This window comes from Nomascus leucogenys, chromosome 15 (genome assembly GCF_006542625.1).
Source record: "Nomascus leucogenys isolate Asia chromosome 15, Asia_NLE_v1, whole genome shotgun sequence".
NCBI lineage: Eukaryota > Metazoa > Chordata > Mammalia > Primates > Hylobatidae > Nomascus > Nomascus leucogenys.
The window spans coordinates 35730-62670 of record NC_044395.1 but is presented as its reverse complement, the minus strand read 5'-3'; the positions used below and the strand labels follow the sequence as shown (position 1 = coordinate 62670).

Below are 26941 nucleotides of genomic sequence, written 5' to 3'. Positions count from 1 at the left end.
AGGGGCCTGGCGGGAGGTAATGGGATCAAGGGGCTGATTTCCCCCTTACTGTTCTCAGGGTAGTGAGTGAGTTCCCACAAGATCTGGTTGTTTGAAAATGTGTGGCTCCCCCCCTTCACTGTCCTTCTCCTGCCCAGGCCATGTAAGATGTGCCTGCTTCCCCTTTGCCTTCCACCATGACTGAAAGTTTCCTGAGGCCTCCCCAGCCATGCTTCCTGTACAGCCTGTTAAGCTGTGAGCCAATTGAACCTCTTTTCTTTAAAATTACCCAGTTTCAGGTATTTCTTTGTAGTAGTGTGAGAACAGGCCCCCAGGAGATGGGGATCTCCTCCAGAAATAACTGAATCAGTCTGTGCAAGAGCTCACAGGGGTGTCTAAGGGACAGAAAACAGTCATGAGAGCTCACAGGGGTGTCTAAGGGACAGAAAACAGTCATGAGAGCTCACAGGGGTGTCTAAGGGACAGAAAACAGTCACGGGTTCTTGGTTTCTTACCCCCAAACACAAGTGAGTTTCACATTGCGAGAGAGTCCCTGGTGGAAGGGCCTTTCAGGACCCCCACATTTGCCTTATTTATCCCTCCCTTCATATCTCCCATGTTTGGGCCTGAAAACCTTCTCTGGTCCCGTGGAAACTAGCCCTCTCCCTCCCCATCAACTTATATAATTTTCTATTTCACCGTAGAATATTCCCATATTTTTGAGGGGGTGTGTGATACCATGATACAATAAGAAATACGTATTTGATCTCTGTCCCTAGTTCCTGGCACAGAAATCCTAAAATCCCGGTAGTTTTCTGAGCAATGGAGTGCAAGATACATCTTTGGTTCTAGTATTTTGTCTTTTACCCCCTGTATCTGACACAGAGCTCCTCATCATTTTAAATTTCCTGGGTGATAGGAGCATCTTTTGTTTTAACGAGGTGACTCTTGCTGGGCTCCTGGGTGGAAGCTGGTCCCAGAAAGACCAAGCTGGGAACATTCAACTCCACTCCTCATCCTCTGGGAAGGAAGCTACCAGTAATTAATGTTTTATTGAAAGGGCTCTGGCACCAACATGAAGAAGGATCTCTGTACAAAGATAAGATAGTTGAGCACCAGCAACTGCAGTGGATTAAAGCACATAAACTATGTTAACATCCATGACAGCCTAATAACCTTAAAAACAAACAAAAATGCCAAAGTACATAGTGGCCATTTAAGGATGATATTGAACTAACTCAAACTTTTGAAAACTGATAAATAAAGGGAAAAAAGTCAAGCATTTATCCTACTTTCCCGTTGACACTCTGCCTTAGATTAACCAGATAAATGATGTGAAGACAAGAGATGGCATCAGAACCAGATAGCCCACCTGTGTTCAGGGCTGAGCTGGCTCACTCTACTCTGGCATCACAGTTCCCAGCAAATGGAAAAGGCCATGCTGCAAGTCACGAGGACCAGGTCAGCCTCTGATGGGAGCTCTGCTTGAGACAAATGAGATGGATCCATCAATCATTTGGTCCTTTTCAGGCTCCTGGGGCTGGGCTGGCTGCCCAGTGCAGTAGGGTCCAGAGAGGGATAAAGAGAAAGATGGGGAAAGTGGAACAACTGAGATCTTATCTGAAATCATGGGTGTGGGCACACCAGCTGGCCATGGAAACCTCTGTAGGAGTTAACTAACAAGTCTTTCCGATCACAGGCCAGGACTATCTGCTACACTGGGAGACAGGGATAAGGGCAGGGTGGAAGGATGTCCTGCAGGTGTGTCTTGCATGGAACGGAGGCAGGGAGGAGCAGGCCTTCACCCAGAAAATTCTTCTTTGCTATTGATTTATTTTCTGTGCTAACCTACTGTCTTAATCAGTTTTGTGCTGCTATAACAGCGTTCTTGAGGCTCGGTAATTTATAAAAAGAAAAGGCTTATTTGGCTCACAATTCTGGTGGCTGGAAGGTTCAAGATTTGACAGGTCCATCTGGTGAGGACCTCACACGGCTTCAACTGCTAGTGGAATGCAAAAGGCGAGTAAGTGTGCAAAGAGACCACAAGGCAAGAGAAGAAACAGGAGAAACCAAGGGAGGCAGGCTCTTAACAACCCACTCCAGTGAAAATCCATCTATTCCTGAGAAAGCAAGAGTGAGAGCTCACCCCCACAAAAGGACATTTACCTATTCAGGAGGGATCTACCCTTATGACCCAAACTCCTCCCACTAGGCCCCACCTCCCAATGCTGCCACACTGGGGATCAAATTTCAACATGAGTTTTGGCAGGACCAAACCACATCCAAACCACAGCATGTACCCTAATATCCCCACTGTAGGCAACTACAGGAACTCACTGTGACCCAAATGTCAGTGTCATAACCCCTCCCCAGATCCTGGGGATCCTCAGGATGGGGGCAGAATTGCCCGCTGCATTTACCCCTCTCCTTCCCAGGATCTGGAGCAAGGGGATGAGGATGGGTCAGGAGGCTCTGGGAGATGGAGGTGTTCCACAGTGAGGGCCTCGTCAAGGGCAGAACTCCTCAACTATCAGATCCTTAACAATAATAGTGACAGTGACAGTTTTTGAAGCCTCAGTCTGTGCAAGAGCTCACAGGGGTGTCTAAGGGACATAATACAGTCTTGGATTCTTCATTCCTGTTTCTGTTGGGGCCAGTAAAACCCCTTCCTCATCCCTCTTTTCCACTTATCACTAGAGACAGAAACTAAAAACCATGGCTTCGGGCTGCTAAAAGCCTAAAACAAAACAACCACCACAAAATAAGGCGGGTTGGACAAGCTTGGATTACTTTAAATGATATTTTCTAGCCTTTGATTTTGCAAAATGTCTGAACATAATTAAAAATTGAGAATACAGTATGACACAGGGCCTTTCTTCCGAGCATCTCACAGTCAACAGCCCCACACACCTGTCTTCCTTATGCACATGCACCTATACACACACAGAAATGCAGAGAAAGGGAAGATGAAGCACAGTGCAGAGACAATGCTGCTTCTGGCAAAGTCCTATAGTCAGCCTGCTGTAGTCAGCCACTCTGTGTGTGGAGTGGGAGGAGCAGAGCGCCCCTTCCTGCTGTTTTTTCTTTTCTTCCTTCAAAGTTGCAAGCCCTCAATGACCTGGCACTGGGCCTTTCCCATTTGCCCAGGACTGCATGCTTCAGAAGGTGATAATGAATGATATTAATAATAACTACAACACAACCACCACAACCAAAACAACAATCATAATTGAGGCCACCAACTTTAGATTTCTCAGGAGGAAGATGAGCTGCTGTATATTAATATAAATTAAATATATGTATCTTTTAGTGGTGATCTATAAAATTTAATAAATTCTATAAAATTTAATAAATAATAAATACAATGTGATTATTATTTTTAATAACATTTAATAACAATTAGCCACAATAAAATTAGTTTTAATGTGGATTCTCCAAATTTTGGATATTGGAGAGACACCTTCTGCCAAAACAAATGGTCGAAGGTAAATTTCAATAGCCACAATAAAATTAGTTTTAATGTGGATTCTCCAAATTTTGGATATTGGAGAGACACCTTCTGCCAAAACAAATGGTCGAAGGTAAATTTCAGTGTATCACCCATAAATATCCTCTAAGGAGCAAACTCGCTGATGTCATAATCAAACATACTGCACTTATTATGTAGCATTCAGCAGGAAACTGACCATTATTTTGAAGAGAAATTTTTAGTTTGTCCCAGCATATCATGGGATCACTCTGATTACCTTATTCTAGTAGTTTCGTGGCACCAGAAAAGAGCAAATTCCAATGATTACTGTTCAGAACCAATGTCCGGTTGTCTTGGGGTTAGGAACCACCACTGACTAGAGGAAGTAGCTCTCTCCTGCTGCTTCTCCCTGGCTGGGGGCTGCAGGGTACACCGAGGGCTGCTTCTGTCCTGCTTCCTGCTGTTTGAAGCTGGGGACCAGCTGTGATCTTCCTTCCCGCACAGGCCTTTGCTCCCTCAGCAAAGCAGGCAGTTCCCACTGACACCCTCAGGCCTTTCCCAACAGGCCGCTCTGCCTCTAGAAGGCTCAGGGAGCGCCCCCTGGTGGGCTGCTTGTCTGAGCCGGGGGAGACACGAAAGGGAAGCTGGTTCCTTTTCAGCAAATTTTTCTTTGGTCTGAACGTTTTTCACAGTAATTTGGTATTCATTAATTCATTCATTTTACCATGTATTTGTTCAAAGATCTGTTCTACAAATATGTATTGTGTGACTACTATTTGCCAAGCACCATTCTAGGTGTTCAAATAATGACTTGGGGAATAATAAAAGTGGAAATAATAAAATTAACAAACTCCATTTGTTTAAAAGTAATGGCACTTAAGATATTTACATGTGTAATCTTGTTTCTTGTTCAAAAGAGCACTAGGCAGGTGAACGTTATTATCCCTTCCCGTGAAAAGATGAGAAGCCTGGAGCCTAAATTCAGACAGGCAGCACCTGTGAGCGGAGGTGGTATTTGAACACATTCGCCTGCAGCGAAGTCCAGTGACGCTGCTGTGCTGTCGGCGGCAGCCGAGCCCCCGGGACCCTCATGCTCTTGTTGGGACTATTTCCCGCTAGCTGGATGGCGGGATTTATGTTTACAGTCAGTCATTTACCAAGGAATTTTTTAAAACTTACTCCCAAACTCTTTGCCCGTCTTCTTCCTATTTATTCCATATTAGAAACCCACCTCCATTCTGCCTTCTCCAATAACATAGAACGGAAGGTGGCTTGCACTTTTCACCCAGGGCAGGAGGCTGCAGAGCCCTGCACAGTGCAGTGGGGAAGCCCCGCTGGTCCCTCCTCTCAACCGTCCCTCTCCTCCCGGAGCTCTGTGTCAAGGCCTGCCTGACACCTTCATGGCCCCCAGCAGGGAGGCCCCTTTGACTGACAGGGATGCAGGAGACACAAATGCAGGGAAAGAGGCCACCCTGTGGGAGGGGGGGACCAGGGACGCAGCTGGCCACAGGCAGTGGCCAAACAGCCTGGAACTTTATTTCAGCAGGGGATTTGGTGGCATAGGTGAGGTGAAGGGGAGTCTTAGACTTCTGAGCAATCCTTAAACTGAGAAAATAGTGTTACTTCCTGAGGTATTCAAATAGAGAAAAGTGTTAAAGGGAAAATACGCAGTCTCATGTCCCCTACCCCGATGTCCCAGCACTTACAGAAGGAGAATGTGTAGGCCCCTCTCTGCTGCTGTCCTGGAGGGTGGGGCGACGGATACAGAGATGATGCTAGGCATTTGGTAAGGGGAGAACTGTTCTGTTCTGATTGCAACCCTGAAAATAGCCCTTCACTGCACTCTGCAGCTGTCTCTACTCCGATGACCAAAGTCTGCTTATTTCCTGGATAGTGGAGCATTTCAGCCAGCAATGTATAATGCTGCTGATTGGTTTTGTTTCTGCTCTGGCCATGTTCACCTCTCCTGGGCCAAACACACCCAATGCGAAGTGCAAAGAAAAACACCAATCTGCCTGAGCTCCTCCTCACCTCCATCCCAGTCCTCCTAGTCCAAACCTGGGCAGGTCAGCTGAAGGACCCGGGCCATGATGCCACTGCCCACACCCTGCACATCATTTGAGAGAAGGCCCCTATGTAATGATCAGGTGGGGGCTGGAAGTGGTCTTGGGGGCTTCAGGCGTAGGGAAGAAGGCCTGAGTGCTAGCTTCGCCACTGCCTGCCAGTGCCCTGGCCATCACCTGTTGAAAACCAGAGCTACATCCAAAGAGCAACTCTCAGTTTAGGGAGTCCCAGTACTGTTTTGGCTTATGTTGCTGGTGACCCATTTATGAATGTCTTCAGCCTGGACTTCTATCCTGAACATGTTTAAAGATGTACTTTCCTGAACCTATTCTTCTCCATCCAGGAGACCATGTAATCAGTGCTAGGGGAACATCAACGATTCATAGGGAATCCTGGTGCAATTTGACAAGAGTGCGGGGAAGGGAAGCTCAAGTGAGGAGCTTGTTTGGACCATGATCATCCATGGATGGATCTTCCACACTGGGGCCTGGGGGCGGGGTCAGGGTTCCGGCAAGCTGAGGATACTCTCCATGTATACACAGAGAGCAGCATGTGGTTCGGACACTTTGCACACCCAGCTTGGGGGTGTGTTTCTCATCTAATCACATAGAAGCTTGTGAGCCTCTCGCCTGGCTTCTTTGTGCAGACCCCTTCTCCTCCCATTGCCTCCCTGGCCTCTGAGAATGGAGGAGTTTATTATAAACCACCAGGCTGGGTGCAGCGGAGTCAGAAGAATGACTCACAGGCAGGGTTGCAACCACCAGGGGGAGGAGCAGCGCGGCCCTCCCAGCAGGGGCGTGTGATTAAAGGGAGGAAGGGCATGAGTGCGCGGCTCACGGAAGAGCCGTGGTTTAGATTAGTTGGACAGATTGGCACAAAATCTGCAATTATTATTTTCCAATAGAGAGAGGAAAGGGGCTTATAGGAACTGTTCACTGAACCAGGCAGAGAAAAATATTTTTCAAGGTGTTTTTTTAAATGGTTTCAGTCTTTTAGACACAAGTACTTTCTTTTTTTTTTCTTTTTTTTTTTTTTATTATACTTCAGGCTTTAGGGTACATGTGCACAATGTGCAGGTTTGTTACATATGTATCCATGTGCCATGTTGATTTCCTGCACCCATTAACTCGTCATTTAGCATTAGGTATATCTCCTAATGCTGTCCCTCCCCCCTCCCCGCACCCCACAACAGTCCCCGGAATGTGATGTTCCCCTTCCTGTGTCCATGAGTTCTCATTGTTCAATTCCCACCTATGAGTGAGAACATGCGGTGTTTGGTTTTTTGTCCTTGCGATAGTTTACTGAGAATGATGTTTTCCAGTTTCATCCATGTCCCTACAAAGGACACGAACTCATCATTTTTTATGGCTGCATAGTATTCCATGGTGTATATGTGCCACATTTTCTTAATCCAGTCTATCGTTGTTGGACATTTGGGTTGGTTCCAAGTCTTTGCTATTGTGAATAGCGCCGCAATAAACATACGTGTGCGTGTGTCTTTATAGCAGCATGATTTATAGTCCTTTGGGTATATACCCAGTAATGGGATGGCTGGGTCAAATGGTATTTCTAGTTCGAGATCCCTGAGGAATCGCCACACTGACTTCCACAATGGTTGAACTAGTTTACAGTCCCACCAACAGTGTAAAAGTGTTCCTATTTCTCCACATCCTCTCCAGCACCTGTTGTTTCCTGATTTTTTAATGATGGCCATTCTAACTGGTGTGAGATGGTATCTCACTGTGGTTTTGATTTGCATTTCTCTGATGGCCAGTGATGATGAGCATTTCTTCATGTGTTTTTTGGCTGCATAAATGTCTTCTTTTGAGAAGTGTGTGTTCATGTCCTTTGCCCACTTTTTGATGGGGTTGTTTGTTTTTTTCTTGTAAATTTGTTTGAGTTCATTGTAGATTCTGGATATTAGCCCTTTGTCAGATGAGTAGGTTGCAAAAATTTTCTCCCATTCTGTAGGTTGCCTGTGCACTCTGATGGTAGTTTCTTTTGCTGTGCAGAAGCTCTTTAGTTTAATTAGATCCCATTTGTCAATTTTGGCTTTTGTTGCCATTGCTTTTGGTGTTTTAGACATGAAGTCCTTGCCCACGCCTATGTCCTGAATGGTATTGCCTAGGTTTTCTTGTAGGATTTTAATGGTTTTAGGTCTAACATTTAAGTCTTTAATCCATCTTGAATTAATTTTGTATACGGTGTAAGGAAGGGATCCAGTTCAGCTTTCTACATATGGCTAGCCAGTTTTCCCAGCACCATTTATTAAATAGGGAATCCTTTCCCCATTTCTTGTTTTTGTCAGGTTTGTCAAAGATCAGATAGTTGTAGATATGAGGCATCATTTCTGAGGGCTCTGTTCTGTTCCATTGATCTATATCTCTGTTGTGGTACCAGTACCATGCTGTTTTGGTTACTGTAGCCTTGTAGTATAGTTTGAAGTCAGGTAGCGTGATGCCTACAGCTTTGTTCTTTTGGCTTAGGATTGACTTGGTGATGCGGGCTCTTTTTTGGTTCCATATGAACTTTAAAGTAGTTTTTTCCAATTCTTTGAAGAAAGTCATTGGTAGCTTGATGGGGATGGCATTGAATCTATAAATTACCTTGGGCAGTATGGCCATTTTCACGATATTGATTCTTCCAACCCATGAGCATGGAATGTTCTTCCATTTGTTTGTATCCTCTTTTATTTCATTGAGCAGTGGTTTGTAGTTCTCCTTGAAGAGATCCTTCACATCCCTTGTAAGTTGGATTCCTAGGTATTTTATCCCCTTTGAAGCAATTGTGAATGGGAGTTCACTCATGATTTGGCTCTCTGTTTGTCTGTTATTGGTGTACCAGAATGCTTGTGATTTTTGTACATTGATTTTGTATCCTGAGACTTTGCTGAAGTTGCTAATCAGCTTAAGGAGATTTTGGGCTGAGACAATGGGATTTTCTAGATATACAATCATGTCATCTGCAAACAGGGACAGTTTGACTTCCTCTTTTCCTAATTGAATACCCTTTATTTCCTTCTCCTGCCTGATTGCCCTGGCCAGAACTTCCAGCACTATGTTGAATAGGAGCGGTGAGAGAGGGCATCCCTGTCTTGTGGCAGTTTTCAGAGGGAATGCTTCCAGTTTTTGCCCATTCAGTATGATATTGGCTGTGGGTTTGTCATATATAGCTCTTATTATTTTGAGATACGTCCCATCAATACCTAATTTATTGAGAGTTTTTAGCATGAAGGGTTGTTGAATTTTGTCAAAGGCCTTTTCTGCATCTATTGAGATAATCATGTGGTTTTTGTCTTTGGTTCTGTTTATATGCTGGACTACATTTATTGATTTGCGTATGTTGAACCAGCCTTGCATCCCAGAGATGAAGCCACTTGATCATGGTGATAAGCTTTTTGATGTGCTGCTGGATTCGGTTTGCCAGTATTTTATTGAGGATTTTTGCATCAATGTTCATCAAGGATATTGGTCTAAAATTCTCTTTTTTGGTTGTGTTTCTGCCTGGCTTTGGTATGAGGACGATGCTGGCTTCATAAAATGTGTTAGGGAGGATTCCCTCTTTTTCTATCGATTGGAATAGTTTCAGAAGGAATGGTACCAGTTCCTCCTTGTACCTCTGGTAGAATTCAGCTGCGAATCCATCAGTTCCTGGACTCTTTTTGGTTGGTAAGCTATTGATTATTGCCACAATTTCAGAACCTGTTATTGGTCTATTCAGAGATTCGACTTCTTCCTGATTTAGTCTTGGGAGGGTGTATTTGTCCAGGAATTTATCCATTTCTTCTAGATTTTCTAGTTTATTTGCATAGAGGTGTTTGTAGTATTCTCTGATGGTAGATTGTATTTCTGTGGGATCGGTGGTGCTATCCCCTTTTTCATTTTTTATTGCATCTATTTGATTCTTCTCTCTTTTCTTCTTTATTAGTCTTGCTAGTGGTCTATCAATTTTCTTGATCTTCTCAAAAAACCAGCTCCTGGATTCATTAATTTTTTGAAGGGTTTTTTGTGTCTCTATTTCCTTCAGTTCTGCTCTGATTTTAGTTATTTCTAGCCTTCTGCTAGCTTTTGCATGTGTTTGCTCTTGCTTTTCTAGTTCTTTTAATTGTGATGTTAGGGTGTCAATTTTGGATCTTTCCTGCTTTCTCTTGTGGGCATTTAGTGCTATAAATTTCCCTCTACACACTGCTTTGAACGTGTCCCAGAGATTCTGGTATGTTGTGTCTTTGTTCTCGTTGGTTTCAAAGAACATCTTTATTTCTGCCTTCATTTCATTATGTACCCAATAGTCATTCAGGAGCAGGTTGTTCAGTTTCCATGTAGTTGAGTGGTTTTGAGTGAGTTTCTTAATCCTGAGTTCTAGTTTGATTGCACTGTGGTCTGAGAGACAGTTTGTTATAATTTCTGTTCTTTTACATTCGCTGAGGAGAGCTTTACTTCCAACTATGTGGTCAATTTTGGAATAGGTGTGGTGTGGTGCTGAAAAAAATGTACATTCTGTTGATTTGGGGTGGAGAGTTCTGTAGATGTCTATTAGGTCCACTTTGTTTAGAGCTGAGTTCAATTCCTGGATATCCTTGTTAACTTTCTGTCTCGATGATCTGTCTAATGTTGACAGTGGGGTGTTAAAATCTCCCATTATTATTGTGTGGGAGTTTAAGTCCCTTTGTAGGTCACTCAGGACTTGCTTTATGAATCTGGGTTCTCCTGTGTTGGGTGCATATATATTTAGGGTAGTTAGCTCTTCTTGTTGAATTGATCCCTTTACCATTATGTAATGGCCTTCTTTGTCTCTTTTGATCTTTGTTGGTTTAAAGTCTATTTTATCAGAGACTAGGATTGCAACCCCTGCCTTTTTTTGTTTTCCATTTGCTTGATAGATCTTCCTCCATCCCTTTATTTTGAGTCTATGTGTGTCTCTGCACGTGAGATGGGTTTCCTGAATACAGCACACTGATGGGTCCTGACTCCTTATCCAGTTTGCCAGTCTGTGTCTTTTAATTGGAGCATTTAGTCCATTTACATTTAACGTTAATATTGTTATGTGTGAATCTGATCCTGTCATTATGATGTTAGTTGGTTATTTTGCTCATTAGTTGATGCAGTTTCTTCCTAGCCTTGATGGTCTTTACAATTTGGCATGTTTTTGCAGTGGCTGGTGCTGGTTGTTCCTTTCCATGTTTAGTGCTTCCTTCAGGAGCTCTTTTAGGGCAGGCCTGGTGGTGACAAAATCACTCAGCGTTTGCTTGTCTGTAAAGTATTTTATTTCTTCTTCACTTATGAAGCTTAGTTTGGCTGGATATGAAATTCTGGGTTGAAAATTCTTTTCTTTAAGAATGTTGAATATCGGCCCCCACTCTCTTCTGGCTTGTAGAGTTTCTGCCGAGAGATCAGCTGTTAGTCTGATGGGCTTCCCTTTGTGGGTAACCCGACCTTTCTCTCTGGCTGCCCTTAACATTTTTTCCTTCTTTTCAACTTTGGTGAATCTGACAATTATGTGTCTTGGAGTTTCTCTTCTCGAGGAGTATCTTTGTGGCATTCTCTGTATTTCCTGAAGCTGAATGTTGGCCTGCCTTGCTAGATTGGGGAAGTTCTCCTGGATAATATCTTGCAGGGTGTTTTCCAACTTGGTTCCATTCCCCCCGTCATTTTCAGGTACACCAATCAGACGTAGGTTTGGTCGTTTCACGTAGTCCCAAATTTCTTGGAGGCTTTGTTCATTTCTTTTTATTCTTTTTTCTCTAGACTTCCCTTCTCGCTTCATTTCATTCATTTCATCTTCCATCAGTGATACCCTTTCTTCCAGTTGATCGCATCTGCTACTGAGGCTTCTGCAATCTTCACGTAGTTCTCAAAACTTGGCTTTCAGCTCCGTCATCTCCTTTAAGCCCTTCTCTCCATTGGTTATTCTAGTTATCCATTCTTCTAATTTTTTTTCAAAGTTTTTAACTTCTTTGCTATTGTTTTGAATTTCCTCCCGTAGCTCAGAGTAGTTTGATCGTCTGAAGCCTTCTTCTCTCAACTCGTCAAAGTCATCCTCCATCCAGCTTTGTTCCGTTGCTGGTGAGGAACTGCATTCCTTTGGAGGAGGAGAGGTGCTCTGCTTTTTAGAGTTTCCAGTTTTTCTGCTCTGTTTTTTCCCCATCTTTGCGGTTTTATCTACCTTTGGTCTTTGATGATGGTGATGTACAGATGGGTTTTTGGTGTGGATGTCCTTTCTGTTTGTTAGTTTTCCTTCTACAAGACAGGACCCTCAGCTGCAGGTCTGTTGGAGTTTACTAGAGGTCCACTCCAGATCCTGTTTGGCTGGGTGTCAGCAGCAGTGGCTGCAGAACAGTGGATTTTCGTGAAACCACAAATTCAGCTGTCTGATAGTTCCTCTGGAAGTTTTGTCTCAGAGGAGTACCCGGCCGAGTGAGGTGTCAGTCTGTCCCTACTGGGGGGGTGCCTCCCAGTTAGGCTGCTCAGGGGTGAGGGACCCACTTTAGGAGACAGTCTGTCCATTCTCAGATCTCCAGCTGCGTGCTGGGAGAACCACTACTCTCTTCAAAGCTGTCAGCCAGACAGGGACGTTTAAGTCTCTGGAGATTCCTGCTGACTTTTTGTTTGTCTGTGCCCTGCCCCCAGAGGTGGAGCCTACAGAGGCAGACACGCCTCCTTGAGCTGTGGTGGGCTCCACCCAGTTCGAGCTTCCGGGCTGCTTTGTTTAGCTAAGCAAGCCTGGGCAATGGCGGGCGCCCCACCCCCAGCCTCGCTGCCGCCTCGCAGCTTGATCTCAGACTGCTGTGCTAGCAATCAGCGAGACTCCGTGGGCATAGGACCCTCCAAGCCAGGTGCGGGACACAATCTCCTAGTGTGCCGTTTTCCAGGCCCGTTGGGAAAGCGCAGTATTAGGGTGGGACTGACCCGATATTCCAGGTGCCGTCTGTTTCCCCTTTCTTTGACTAGGAAAGGGAACTCCCTGACCCCTTGCGCTTCCCGAGTGAGGCAGTGCCTCACCCTGCTTCAGCTTGCGCACAGTGCGCCTCACCGACTGTCCTGCACCCACTGTTTCGCACTCTCTAGTGAGATGAAACCGGTACCTCAAGCAGAAATGCAGAAATCACCAGTCTTCTGTATCGCTCGGGCTAGGACCTGGAGACCGGAGCTGTTCCTATTCGGCCATCTTGGCTCCACCCGACACAAGTATTTTCATAGAAATGTCTGTGTAACTAAGACAACACACACATTTTTAAAGTGGTTTATTTACACAGAATGTAGATTTCTTCATGTAAAAAGAAATTCCGACAATTGACTGCAGCCTTTTTGAACTCCAGAGACTGAGGCCAGGGTGTCCACACTTTGGTGACCTTTCTCAGTTCCCATCCTGGGCTTCGCTGTTCCATGCTCACAAAGCCTCTTCAGAAAAGAAAACCCTTGCTTAAAAGAACAGCATCTCTTCATCTAGGGTCATAGAGTACAGACTCCGCCAGCGTTCAGTTTCAAAGAATCTCACACGTCCCTTTTTATAAAGAGTAAAGCTTTTCTAGTTCCATTGTCATTTACACTAGTTTATTTTGGTTTGTGGAAAAAAATGTATTATCGTATAAAACACATTTCAGCAGACAGCATCGAGCACTTTGAGGCTTCATTTGCATAATAAACTGCCCAGAACAATGATAATCCATAAAAGGGTCTCATAAAAAGACCCTTCAGAAGGTGGCTGAATAAGTGAAAAAACAGGATGATTATCACGGCCACCAACCATGTCACCAGGAGTGCAGCTTAATAAACAGCTTGTCGGTTAGGTAATTAGTTGGGGGTGAAGGCCACAGCTGGGGCAAAAGGCCTGAGCCAGCCAGCCAGTGTGCTTGTCAGACACTGACCCCAGCCAAGATCACAGGCAGAGAGGGGGCAGCGGGGCTGGAGGGAACGCTCAGGTTTGACCCAGACACACCTGGATTTGAAACCTGTCCTCACATTTCCCGGCTGTGTCGTTACACAGAGCTTTGGTTTTCTCATCTGCAAAGCAAACATAAAAATACCTACCTTATAGGGTTGATTTGGGCAGAGGTTGGGTAACGGCGGAGTGGGGTGGGGGCACCACTGTTTCAGGACCACACGCATTGTAATCATCATCCTTGTGGATGAGGATGTTACAGATGAGGAAAGTAAGGCTCAGGCAGATGAAATAACCTGTCCAAGGCCACTCAGCGAGTAAACATAGAAACCGGAAGCCCCACCCCAGTGGGTAAACATTGAAACCGGAAGCTCCGCCCCAGCAAGTAAACATAGAAACCGGAAGCCCCACCCCAGTGGGTAAACATTGAAACCGGAAGCTCCGCCCCAGCAAGTAAACATAGAAACCGGAAGCCCCGCCCCAGCGAGTAAACATTGAAACCGGAAGCCCCGCCCCATTCTGCCGGTCTCCCCAGCCTGGCCCCGCTTCTCCCTCCCAGTGCTGCCTGTCTTTGTGGTGTCTGGGGGGTGCTCCTCCCTGCTCGCCAGGTGATCACATAGTTCTGCTTCACAGGTGGCTCTTTTCCTTCCTGGACCTGAAGCTCCTTGAGGACAGTGACAAGATCATAATTGTCTTCGTAAACACTGCTCTGCCTGTTGATAGCTCCCCTTATCCTGAGGACTCCCCTGAAGGCAGCTCAGGAGCAGCAGCTTCCCTGCCAGGCTCTGCAGAGCCTGAGAGAATCTGCATCTGGTCCAGGCCTGTTTGCTTCTGGATGGAGCCTGCCTGGCTGCCCTCTGCCTGCTCACGGAGGTCTCCGCTGCTCAGACCTAGGCCCTTGGAGGCCCTGGGAGAAGAGTTGACCAATGGGAAGCAGGAGAAGGGGAAGGGATAAAAGCAAGGGGAAGCCAGACAGCAACGAAGAAAAGAGGTGGGAATAGTGTTTGTGCCAGGAGCAGGGTGCCCCGCCTGCCCTCAGAGCTCAGGCAGAGTCCCCACGGCAGGGGCTGGGGCTGGGGAGGAAGCCAGACAGATGCCACTGCCTCACAATTAGAACAGCACTGTGGCTCAGAAAACCATAACACCAAGAAGTGCCAGGAGGGCAGGGACCTACTGAGGGGCAGCAGCGGCGTGGCACGGGGGCAGCCTGTCAGCACCTCGGCCTGACTGCAGTTTAGGGGGGGGGAATGAGGTGAGGTGTACGCTGGAGATGGGGCAGGGGCCGGTCCCGAGGATGCGAATGACTCAGGTGCCAAGCAGGAAAACCCAACCACAAGCAGCTTAAACATGATAATGGGCATTTATTGACTTGACCACTTAATAAGTGTGGGCTCAGCCAACTAGGTTGTCAAGTGACATCAGCAGGTGCTAAGGTCAGCCCTGCCCACCCACTCATGGGCTGAGAGTGGGGAGAACAGGTTCTGCTGAGCAGGAAAATAGCAAATATTCACCATGCAGGATAGCAAAAAGAAAAAGAATAGAGAGGAACATGATTGGAGAGAAAGCTGAAAAGAAAAAGGGAGCAGGAGGAACAGGGAAAAACGAGAAGCGGGGAATCAGGCAAGGAGTTTCAAGACAGGTCATTGCAAAGGTTGGGCAAGAAAGACAGACAAATCTGCTCCAGCAGATTTGCAGGGTTTATTGTAAATTTGGCAAGAGTTACACAGAAACCAAAAAGAACGTGGTTCTGCTCCTGGCCATGGTGCGGTCATTGCATCACCTTCAACCCGGCTTTCGGCAAAGCTCACCTCCCACCCCGCCCTACCCTGCCCTTGGAGGTGAAGAGCAGCTGTTCTTGGTTGCGCACTTCCTAGTCCCATCCATAGCTTGGCTCTGGAAATCCTCTCCTCAAAGCTCTAGCAGATTCCACCAGCGTCTACAGGCTGTGGCCCAAAGCCGTGCAGCTGAGTGTGACGAAGTGGCTCCACACCTCCCGCTCCGGCTGAGCAGACACTGCTGCTTCACTGCCAGATCCAGGATCATCACCCTCCAGTTCATTCTGGGCAAAACCATCTGCCACCCATATGCACACTTGTCCTCAGCCTAACATGGGCCCCACGGCTTTCACCACTCCAAACTTTGGCTCCTAACCCTTTGTTCAGACAAACCTGGTTGCAGACCAAGATGCTTGATCTGTGATCATGCAAGAAACTCTTATCACTGCTTTTGCCGTAATCCCTCTTCTCTGTCTTTCGAAGCACGCTTATTGGGTTGGAAAGCAAAACTAAATGGGAAGAACTAATATTCATTAAACTCTTGCCATGCACTGAGCTCTTTCTGTAGTTTGCTAATCCTCTTTTTCCTTTTCTGCATTTGCTGTTTCTTAAATTGAGTACTGTTTTGTGCAAGACAAAATGTTTCCATTAAGAAATCCTCTTTGCTTGTGTTAGATGGGTTGCTGGCACCACACTGGCTGGTTCTGAGTGGAGGTGGGCATTCTCAGTCAGCCATGGAGACCATAGGGCTCAGAGAGCTGACCTGGCTGCCCCAGGCCATGGAGCAGTAAGAAATAGAATCACAATTCAAACCTGGATTTTGTCTCCAACTCCAGCAAATCTGAACTGTGGCACTATAAAGAAAAACACAAATAAATAATTTATCTGAAAGGACAGATGAAAGCACTTTTCTTTCTGTTGCAAATAACGTAGGTTAGAGTTCAGATTTTAAGTGCCAGGGAGGTTAAGTCCTGTCAGAAACTTTTTGTCCAAAAAGGGGTGAAAATTGCCATGGTGTGTAGAGTAAAGGGGGAAGGGTGCAAAGCTGAGGTGTAGGAAAGAAGATGGGAGGTATCTGTGCCCCTTCCCTGAAAGGAGGTGTGGGCAGCAGCATGCATGGGGTGGAGAAGTCCTGAGAGAGGCCCGAGAGTGCCCTCTGGATAGGAAACCGCATCACCGAAGCCTGAGTTGGCCCCCGCTGAGGGCAGGAATTCCTGCAAGCCCAGAGGGCCCCAGGGCCGCCTGAGCAGTGTGGGCTGAGTCAGCTCCTTACTGGGCAGGGTTAGACTGAGACAGGAGCTCCAGCCCCAGCAGGCTGGAGGTGTTTGGTGGGCAACTTCGCATCGCGCCCAGAGGGTGACTCCAGAGCAGGACTGTCTTTCAAACTTTGGAAAATCTTGGGACCTTACTCTTACACAAAATTCACAGATTTTTAGCAAGAATAATGTTTCAATAATGTCTGTAAGACATAATTTAGTAGAAAAAACTTATATAAATCCATAATCGATGTTTGGAGGATATTGGAAAAGCAGTATGGATAACTACATTAGGGCATTGAAGTTGGTGGTGAAATTGTAGGACTTCTAATAACATTTCTTTCATTTTTATGATTTAAAAATTATTGTCAAGAAAAACTTTCATTCTATAGAACTTTAGAATTCCTAAGCAGGATGGAAAATCTCAGTCCAAATTAATCTTGCCCTAACTCTTCCTGCCAGCTGAGATCATTTTGGTAAAAGTAGATTTAATTCTACTAAAGCTGCTTTACTTTTCAGTGTTTAATGGGATGCAAATGTATGTAATTAATTTACTTATTTGTGTAATAAATATTCCCATATTTGCTGCGTAATCCCAAGTGTTTTGTTATTAATTATGTTTTTCAAAATCAGAGAAGAAATATGAATGTTGGTAAGTATAAAAAAAGCATCTATTCCTGTTTGTTTCTCTAAATTCAGTTTGGGATTAGTGGCCCTTAGCAATGGATTAAAAATTTGCAGTGTACAAGAATGGGTCTGAGAAGCTTGGCTCCTGAGCTCAGGAAAAGCCTCCGGCTAAGATGGAGGTGGCAAGATCCGTCCTGAGCTCTTCCTGCACCATCCCTGCTTGGAGCTCATTGTCCTGAAAGAAAACGGAATATACAAGCAGGGTGTGAGGAAAGCAAGCAGGCCCTGCACTGTGCTGTGCCCACCCCAGTCCCTCATGTTTTCACTAAAGGTTCAGACCCTGCCTGGGTCCAGCCTGGGTTTCCCTTCACCTCCGCAGGGAGTAACCACTCTATTCCCACCTTCCCACTCTATCCACTGTTTGGCAGATCTGCCTGACCTCAGGTAGAAAGAAGTTTTCATTGTATTAAAATATTTTCTCCACCACAAAAGCAATATATAGTTATTATGCAAAATGGGTGATTCACAGATACACAAAAGGAAAAATGCAAATTAACTATAATCCCACCATTCAGCAAAATTTATTTTTAACACCTTGAGATGATCAGCGTGCCTTTAAGTTTCCCAGAATTAAATGTCTGTGGCCAGATCCTTTGGAGAAATCTATATGTGAAACTGGCTGCAGATCTTCCTCCAAAACTCACTTGAACACAGAATCTTCATGTAGTAGTTTTTAATATAACTTGTATTCTGTGAGACAGGTTTTGAGAAATTCTAGTGCAATCCCTGCTGGTTCCTGGCAGCTGCCCCCTAATGCCGTCTCTGTCAGGCTGGTGGCCTGTCTGTCCCTGCAGAGGAGAGAACAGGACCTTGCACTGCTGTGACCGCCAGTTCCCACGCCCTGTGGGATGAGCCATGTCCTCACGGCAGCCCTGCCCTGCCTGACCTCTGGGTCTGTCTCGTGGCTATTGTCTCTTTATTTTTCAGCTACCTCTTGTCTTCATAACATTAGTGTCCTTGCCAGTATATGGGCACAGTTTGATTAGGGGAGAATTGTCACCCTTTTAATGCAATATACAACCAATGTGAGATGCAGAGACACTGAGTCTTGTTTAAATTATCTTACAAATCTGAGGCCAGGCACAGTGGTTCATGCCTGTAATCCCAGCACTTTGGGAGGCTGAGGCGGGTGGATCACCTGAGGTCAGGAGTTGGAGACCAGCCCAGCCAATATGGTGAAACCCCATCTCTACTAAAAATACAAAGATTAGCCGGGTGTGGTGGCAGGTGCCTGTAATCCCAGCTACTCAGGAGTCTGAGGCAGGAGAATCATTTGAACCTGGGAGGTGGAGATTGCAGTGAGTCGAGATCGTGCCACTGCCGTCCAACCTGGGTGACAGAGTGAGTCTCCATCTAAAAAAAAAAATTAATTAAATAAATAAATAATAATTTTACAAATCTGAGATATGTGCCTGAAAGACACATCTTAGGACTCTCGCCAACTCATTGATCAAGTCACCTATCCACAGAACAACTGAGTCAGTCTGCGGTCTTCACCCAGGAAAGTGATCAGGTCTTTATAGCTCAAGGCTGGGTTTGCTCATAGGAAATCCCTGTGTGGGCTGCATGATTCAAGAAGCATTGGGGATTTCTCCCTCAAAAATATCTTCTCCAGGCCGGGCACGGTGGCTCACGCTTGTAATCCTAGCACTTTGGGAGGCCGAGGCGGGCGGATCATGAGGTCAGGAGATCAAGACCACGGTGAAGCCCCGTCTCTACCAAAAATACAAAAAATTAGCCCGGCATGGTGGCGGGTGCCTGTAGTCCCAGCTACTCGGAGAGGCTGAGGCAGGAGAATGGCATGAACCCGGGAGGCGGAGCTTGCAATGAGCCTAGATCGCACCACTGCACTCCAGCCTGGGTGACAGAGCGAGACTCCGTCTCAAAAAAAAAAAAAAAAAAAAATCTTCTCCGTGGATGCCCCAGGGAGCTCTCATGGAAGCTATCAGAGTGGCCTTTTGGCCAGGAGACGCAATCATCGTCATGGAAGCTATCAGAGTTGTCTTTTGGCCAGGAGATGCAGTCATCCACAGATCTCTTCTTGTTCTAGCCACCTCTCTCTCCTCTGTGGGCTAAGGAAAATACATGCATAGGCTACACTGGCAAAGGAAAGCAAAGTAACATTTTATTATTAATTGGGGCTTTGGTTCCAAGCCTCCAAACAGAATTCCATTAAACTAGGTTGGATTCAATGGGGAATTATTCATGAGAATTTATGAGAATATGCATAAGGCAGCTCAGAGCTTAGAAACAAGTGCTGGGCAGTATATTCCTTTTTATGCACTCACAACCAGACCTTAAGCTTAACTCCATCAGCCAGGCCAGAGAATTCCTACAACAGTAGGAGGAAATGGAGTCACAGCACAAGGGACCCTGCTTGTCTGCAGTGCTCAGCGCAAAACCAGCCAAGCCTGGTTGCTGTATCAGGAAGCGAGAACATTCAGAGAGAAAGCCTGTCTGGCCCTTGGCACTTCTCGCTGCAGTCACTGGAGAGGTAAGAGAGAAAAGGGGCCACTCTGTCATGTGTTTTCTCTAAAAACAAACCCAGGACAGTATGGCTAAGCATTCACCAGAGCTTGGAATTTCCTGTCCTTGATGCCACAAGCAACTGCAAACTTGGCAATGTAAAATAGCAATTGTTTTATAGTGCTCTTGGGTTCTGCGAGCCAGGGATCTGAGAACAGCACTGTAGGGTGGCTTATCTCTGCTCCATACTGTCCGCATCCTCAGCTTGGAAGACCGGGAGGCTGGAGGCAGCTTGGCAGCTGGGGTGTGAAACCCCCTGCAGGCACACTCCTTCATATGGCAGTTGATGTTAGCTGTTGGCTGGGACCTCTGCTGGGCTGCCAGTCAGAATACCTGTTTGTGGCTTCTCCATGTGGCTGTTTGGGCTTCTTCAAATTTCTTCTAAAGGTGGACATCCCAAGAGAACCAGGCTGAAGCCATATCACCTTTCACATGCTAGCCTTGGAAGTAAAATCATGTCCTTCTCACTGTACTCCGTTAATCAGGGCAGTCGCAAAGATCCAGCCAGACTGAATGAGAGGTGACAGACACCATCATTCCATGGCTGGTGCGTTAAGCTTACAGTGTAAGAAAAGCATGTGGGATGGGCAGTGTTATTACTTGCCACCCAGCTCACCCTTGATTAGTAATAAAGTGTCTATATGGGCCACGTGGAAGCAAGGGGGAGAGAAATAAGAGTCCTAAGTTTCTCCCAGATACTGACTGATACTGGGAAACGTGCCTAAAACCCACTGCTAGAAACCTTCTCTGGATCAGAGCACGCAGCCTCAGGACAGTGAGTAATTAAGCTGTTATTGGCTGTTGGTGTCAATAGCCAATACTGACTACACACTTGGATTGTCTATTGGTCATATTAGAAAGCAGACAGGACTGAATATATAGACGGATAAATTGTTCTTTGGTGAAGGGTTTTGGGACACATTTCATCAACAGGTTCCTATCAGGCAAATGCTGAGGAGGCTGGAGATGAAAACTGAACAAATAACTGTAAGAAAAGAATGCAGAAAGGCCTTCTTTAAGCCTTGGCTGCTTCACAATTTGACCGTGACCAGTCCTTCCCAGAAGTGAGAGTCAGCTGGGCAGGAGTTTTGCCTCCATCAGTGGAGTCATTTTATCACCACCCAGCCTTAGAGTGCTTCTTTATGGAGGGGCAAACTCAAACACAAGGCAGGGGAGGTGACAAGTGTGTTCTCCAGGCCTGGGGTTTCAGGTGAGGGTGGAGGTGTGGGGCCAGGCAGGTGGTTGCTATCCCCTCTTCCCCATAAGGAAGATAACACTCACATGCAGGTTGATGCAGCTAGAGCAGAATTATGGGATGTTACATCTTACAGAAATATCAGTTATGTTTCTTTAATTGTCAGTGACAAAAAGATATTTTTTTCTACAAATAAAAAAGGCCGTATTTGGAATACTATGGAGCATCTTACAAAAGGAAAATTGCACCTGTACCTAATAAGCCATAGTAGCTCTGGGAACTGAATCTCGGGCACCAGGAACTGTCTCGCATGTCATTGTAATCTGGACTCATGAACTCTCACTTTCCACAGTCTTTGAGTCACTGAGCACCAGGATCAACTTTCACAGAGGATCCAGATAATCAGCCAGCTTGAGTCACACTCCTGCAGCTTGGCTAGGGTAGGGATTCCTGACCAACAGTTCCATAAAATCTTATCCAGCCAAGAGGGACTGGCCCAATCTGAAGTGCAGCCAAGACCGGGAGCCACAGACCTGGAACCTGGGTACTCAAAGAGTTGTCCACATACCAGCAGCACTGGCCCCTCCAGGAGCTTGTTAGAAATGTAGAACCTCTGAGCCTACATTAAAGATATTGAATCGGAGTCTGCACGTTGCATCTGAGAAGCCATGAGCTAAGCTGATGCCATTCAGCTGGGTAGCATCGCAGTCGCTGTGCAACTTTTAAACCTACAGCTGCCCAGGCCCACTGCAGACCTGCTAAATTCGAGCTCCTTGTGGTGGGGCCAGGGCCCTGGGACTTCACACAAAACTCTGCAAGTCATCACTGATGAGAAAACCAAGACTTGATGAGGTAAAGCAACTTCCCCCACCACGAAACCTAGTCCTGTGTGAGGGAGCCACGGGTATTTACATTTTCCTAATTTACATCCTTTTAAACTGCATTTTTCAGAGTCTCCTGAGCTCAGAGGAAGAAGCTGCATAACCAGCACACTTCCAGAGAGGACTGAGGAAGAGAGTGTCGCTTCAGCTAGGGATCTGATTAGTCATGCCTGGTAGGCTCTGCTGAGCTGGGTGCTCATGGGTTTTGCTTGTTGAGCTGAATTAATGTATTAATGGATTTCATGTTTGACTTGCTGTTTCTTTCTCACTGTGCAGGAGCTAAAGGAGTGGAGCTGGGGATGCAAATATTTCTGTTTAGACAGCTGAAGTGGCCATGTGAGCCCACAGCGAGAGCTGCAGGAGGAGCTACTACAGGGAGTGGGCAGATTTTAGGATGTACATGGTGTGCCTCGGTTGTACATTCAGGAATCTCTTTCCTTGTGATATATAGAGCTCCACGTGAAAGATGTTAGGAAAACAGCTGGGTGCAGTTTTGCTGGTTAGTTCTGAACAAACCTAAAGATGTGAGATTTGAACTCTGTAAGGGAAGAAAGCGAGGAGGAAGAAGGCACTGAGGCTGCCTGTCACCAGGAGGGTTCTTGGCAAAACGGGGTAGAGAGACTTGGGACAGTTCCTCTTAACGATATCACAGGCAGTAGGGGTTGAGACACAGTGGGGTTGAGACTTGCTTAAATGTACGATTATTCAGTCAGCAATTTTCATAGAATAATTGTGGGTTGTCCTGAGCTGCTGAGATCACATGTTCTGCGGTGGAGCACTATTGCTAATGTGAGGTGTGAGTACACCCAGATTTCACCTGCCGTAGAAGGGTTTTTTTTTTTTTTTTTTTAAAGTAAAACAATGTTGTGGTCAGGTGTGGTCTGTTAGCTCTAAAAACAAATGGCCTTTGCTGAGGGACACTTGTTCTTTCCCTGTCTTGGCTACGGTGAGCAGTGCTGCAGTGGACATGGGAGGGCAGGCAGCTCCTCTACCCACTGACCGCCTTTCCTGTGGCAGCTCTTCTACCTACTGGCCTCCTTTCCTGTGGGTTTGTCCCCAGAAGTGGGACCTGCTGGATCATATAGAAGCTCTGTTTGTCATTAACTCAGGAATCTTCAGGCCGTTTTCATCCTGGCTCTACTAATTTACATTCCCACCCACAGTGAATAAGGGTTCACTCTTCTCCACATCCTCACCAACACAGGTTACCTTTTGACTTTTTCATAATTGCCATCCTAACAGGTACGAGGTGATGACTGTTTGAGGTTTTAATTTGCATTTCCCTGATGATTAGTTGAGGACTTTTTCATATACCTGTTGCCCATTTGTGTGTCTTCTTTGGAAAAATGTCTATTCAGGTCCTTTGCCCATTTTTAATCAGGTTATTATTCTTATTATTTTGCTACTGAGCTGTATGAGTTTCTTATTTATTTAAAATATTAACCCCCTTTCAGATATATGGTTTGAAAATGATGTCTTTTATTCCATAGGTTGGCAGATGAATAGATTAAGAATATGTGATACACACGCACACACACACACACACACACACAGACACATGTACTAAAATATCTTTCAGCCTTAACAAGAAGAAAATCTTGCCATTTGCAATGACATAGATAAACCTAGAAGACATTATGTTAAACGAAATAAAGCAAGCACAGAAAATCACATACTACATGATCTCACTTATATGTAGAATCTAGAAAAGTCGGAATCATTGAAATAGAGTAGAATGAAAGCTACCAAGAGCTGGGGGTAGGAGAAACAGGGAGATGATGGTCAAAGGTCAAAGGACACAAACTTGCAAGTATAAGATGAGTCAGTTCTGGAGACCTAGTGTACAGCATGGGGACTCTAGTTAATAATGTATTCGACACTTGGAACTTGGAAAGAGTCGATCTCAGGTATTCTCACTACACACACACACACACACACACACACACACACACACACACACAAGTCCCCGTGAGGTGAAGGATATGTTAATTTGCTTGATTGTGGTAATCATTTCACAATATGTGTCTGTATAAAACATCATGCTGCACACTTTAAATACATAGAGTTGTGTATGTCAATTTTACCTCAATTAAATGGAGAGGAATGGTCTCCTTTCCTTGACCTGCCACCTGACCTGCTACAGTTCAGAGGTTTGAGGCAGGGCAGCACCACCACCAGAGTGGAGATGGAGGCAGTGTTTAAATAACACACAATTGTGTTGGGAAGTCAGAGAGGGCACCAGGCTCTCTAAGGAAAAGCTTGGCCTCCTCAGGACATTCTAGGAGGACAGCACATAACCCACACCCCACACCATGCCTTTCCCTGGGTGATGTCATTCCTGCTGTGGCATCTGGATCATCCACCTGCCAACAGTGCCCAGAGCCTCACCTCCAGACCAGACCCACCCTCTTCAGATGGCCCACCCTGAAGCCCCTCTCGAAGAGCTCACAGGCAACCCCAGAGACGGTGTCCCAAATGCCGCCTTCTCTCACCAGCCTGTTCTCACTGAAGTTTTGGTTATCTTAGTAAATGGCACCACTACCCAACCAGTTGCTTGAGTCCACAAATGTAGGACTTACCATTTACACCACCCTTTGTCTTATTACTCAGTTTAAACACATCTGTCAGCCTTGACCATTTCACTTTCAAAGTATACCTTGAATCTCTCCTTATCCGTTTGTCTTTACGGCCACCATCTGACTCTAAGCCACAGACACCTCTCATCTAGATGTGACCATAGCCAGTGTCAGCCTGCCAGATACACACCCTGCTCCCATTCCTGCTTCCCTCCAGTCTATTCCACTTGCACACACACATATACACTCACACACACTCATTCACATGCACACTACCACACACACACAGAGTACTGCATACACTCATACTCACTTCCATACCCATGACCACACACTCACACACTCACACACATACAGTCACATACAAACGTGATCTTTAAGAATATATGTTATATAGCATTGTTTCTGCTTATGATTCATCAGTAGCATCCTGTGGCATTTTGTATTTAATTCAAACTTCCTCACCTGTTCCAGAAGCTCCTGAGAACCATGGCCCCTGCCGGCCCCCCAGGTTCCCCTGATACCACACCCTGCACTGCCCAGTCCCTCCACACTGACCCCCTTTAGCTGCTCAAAGTCTTCCTCTGCCACGTAGTTTCCACACAGGCCTCCCCTGCTGGGGTGCTCTCCCTGCCAGTCCTGGCCTGGCTACTCCTCCGTAGACCCCCTGATGGAAGGAGGCTGCTTGGACCCAGGCACTGCTCCTGTGCTGGTCTCCATGGGGCCTCGGTAGTGGACAGTGTGTCCATTGTTCACTGAGTGAGTGAGCGTTCACTTGCTTACGGTGTGTGTCCTACACACTGTGCTCCATGAGGGAAGGGACTGATTTGCTCATTACTGAAATGCCCAAGTTTCTGGTATTCCACACATGCTCGGTAAGACCTGACTGAACAACTCAATACCGTCTCCACTCTAGAGACACCCACAGAGTGCCACAGAGGCAGCCATGGGCCAATGTTTATGTGATTGAGTTTCTGATGCCATCACAGGCCCTAATTCCCCATGTGAATTTGGGCAAATTGCTGTACCTCTCTGAGCCCAACTTCCTCACCTGTGTGTAAGAGGCATCTTTACGGCCCTGAATTCTGAAAACGTAAGAAGACTTTGCTTCCTGGGGTCTTTGGGGCTGGCCCGCTACTCTCCTGTAAATAATAACCACGTGGGTGGTCACCAAGCACTGTAGGGTGCGCTAGACATTGAGCTAACTGCTGTGTGTCTTATCTTCACTGCGTCACCACAGCCCTGAGGAAATATCCCAATCGCCACTTCTGAGAACCTGAGGCAATGGGGTTCATCAGGTTGACGGGCTTGCCTATTTGGCAAAGTAAACCCCTGTCTGTCTGTCTCTGAAGTTAGTACTTTATCTGCCTTCATGGCACTGACTCCTGTGGAAATGCACAGAAATCAGGTGTCAAGAATGGAAGAGGAAGGTGCATTTCCAACAGTGGGAACAGCATGAGCCCGGCAAGAATCCACAGGAAACCACTTGGCAAAACAAACTGTCAGTGTAACTGAAGAACCGAGAGCACAGAGAGGGTGCCGGGAGTGAAGCTGGGGAGAAAGGCTGGGCTGGAGACTGGGAGTCTGCAGAATCAGGGGCTGGGCATGGCGTGGGAAGCAGGAGGGGCTCGCTGATGGGGTTGCAGGAGGACCACGAAGAACATGGCCCTAATCTGTAAACAACTGCATACATGCTGAATGAAGTTATGGATGAATGACCCAAATGTCTTTTTTTTATTGGATTTATTTATTTATCTTGAGATAGGGTCTTTCTCTGTCACCCCTGCTGGAGTGCAGTGGTGCAATCTTCCATGCCCAGCTAATTTTTATATTTTTTGTAGAGACGGGGTTTCACCGTGTTTCCCAGGCTGGTCTCGAACTCCTGACCTCAAACCATCCACCTGCCTTGGTCTCACAAAGTGCTGGGATTACAGGCATGAGCCACCGCGTCCAACCTCAAATGTCTGGCTGACCCGGACATGCACTTTCCCTTATGCTCACAGCGGGTCTGCAATGGGGCACCACACCCCCACTTTGTAGGTGGAGTCACTGAGGCTCACAGAGTCCTACAAAGTGGGGATGTGGTGCCCCCTTGCAGGCCTGCTGTGAGCATACGGGCAAGTGCATGTCCGGGTCAGCCAGAACCCCTGGCACATGGTGGGTGGCTGATGCACACCAGCTTTTATCACTGCCATCTGTGAAGACCGACTGCCACACAGTCATGTGCTTCATTTGGACGTGCTTCATTTTTTATGGCTGCATAGTATTCCATGGTGTATATGTGCCACATTTTCTTAATCCAGTCTATCGTTGTTGGACACTTGGGTTGGTTCCAACTCTTTGCTATTGTGAATAGTGCCACAATAAACATATGTGTGCATGTGTCTTTATAGCAGCATGATTTATAGTCCTTTGGGTATATACCCAGTAATGGGATGGCTGGGTCAAATGGTATTTCTAGTTCTAGATCCCTGAGGAATCGCCACATTGACTTCCACAATGGTTGAACTAGTTTACAGTCCCACCCACAGTGTAAAAGTGTTCCTATTTCTCAACATCGTCTCCAGCACCTGTTGTTTCCTGACTTTTTAATGATGGCCATCCTAACTGGTATGAGATGGTATCTCATTGTGGTTTTGATTTGCATTTCTCTGA

General features: G+C 46.1%; 2 long non-coding RNA genes across 2 annotated transcripts; one reads left to right on the top strand and one right to left on the bottom strand.

Moving 5' to 3' along the window:
- Positions 1–3281: 3281 nt before the first annotated feature.
- Positions 3282–4465, bottom strand: LOC105737585. Its single transcript, XR_001113277.2, has 2 exons — positions 3536–4465; positions 3282–3439 (listed from the first exon to the last, which is right to left on the bottom strand). It is a non-coding gene; the product is annotated as an uncharacterized LOC105737585 (long non-coding RNA).
- Positions 4466–21090: 16625 nt separating this feature from the next.
- LOC101176727 lies at positions 21091–21953 on the top strand. The gene is made up of 2 exons (XR_179426.1): positions 21091–21681; positions 21781–21953. It is a non-coding gene; the product is annotated as an uncharacterized LOC101176727 (long non-coding RNA).
- Positions 21954–26941: the final 4988 nt, after the last annotated feature.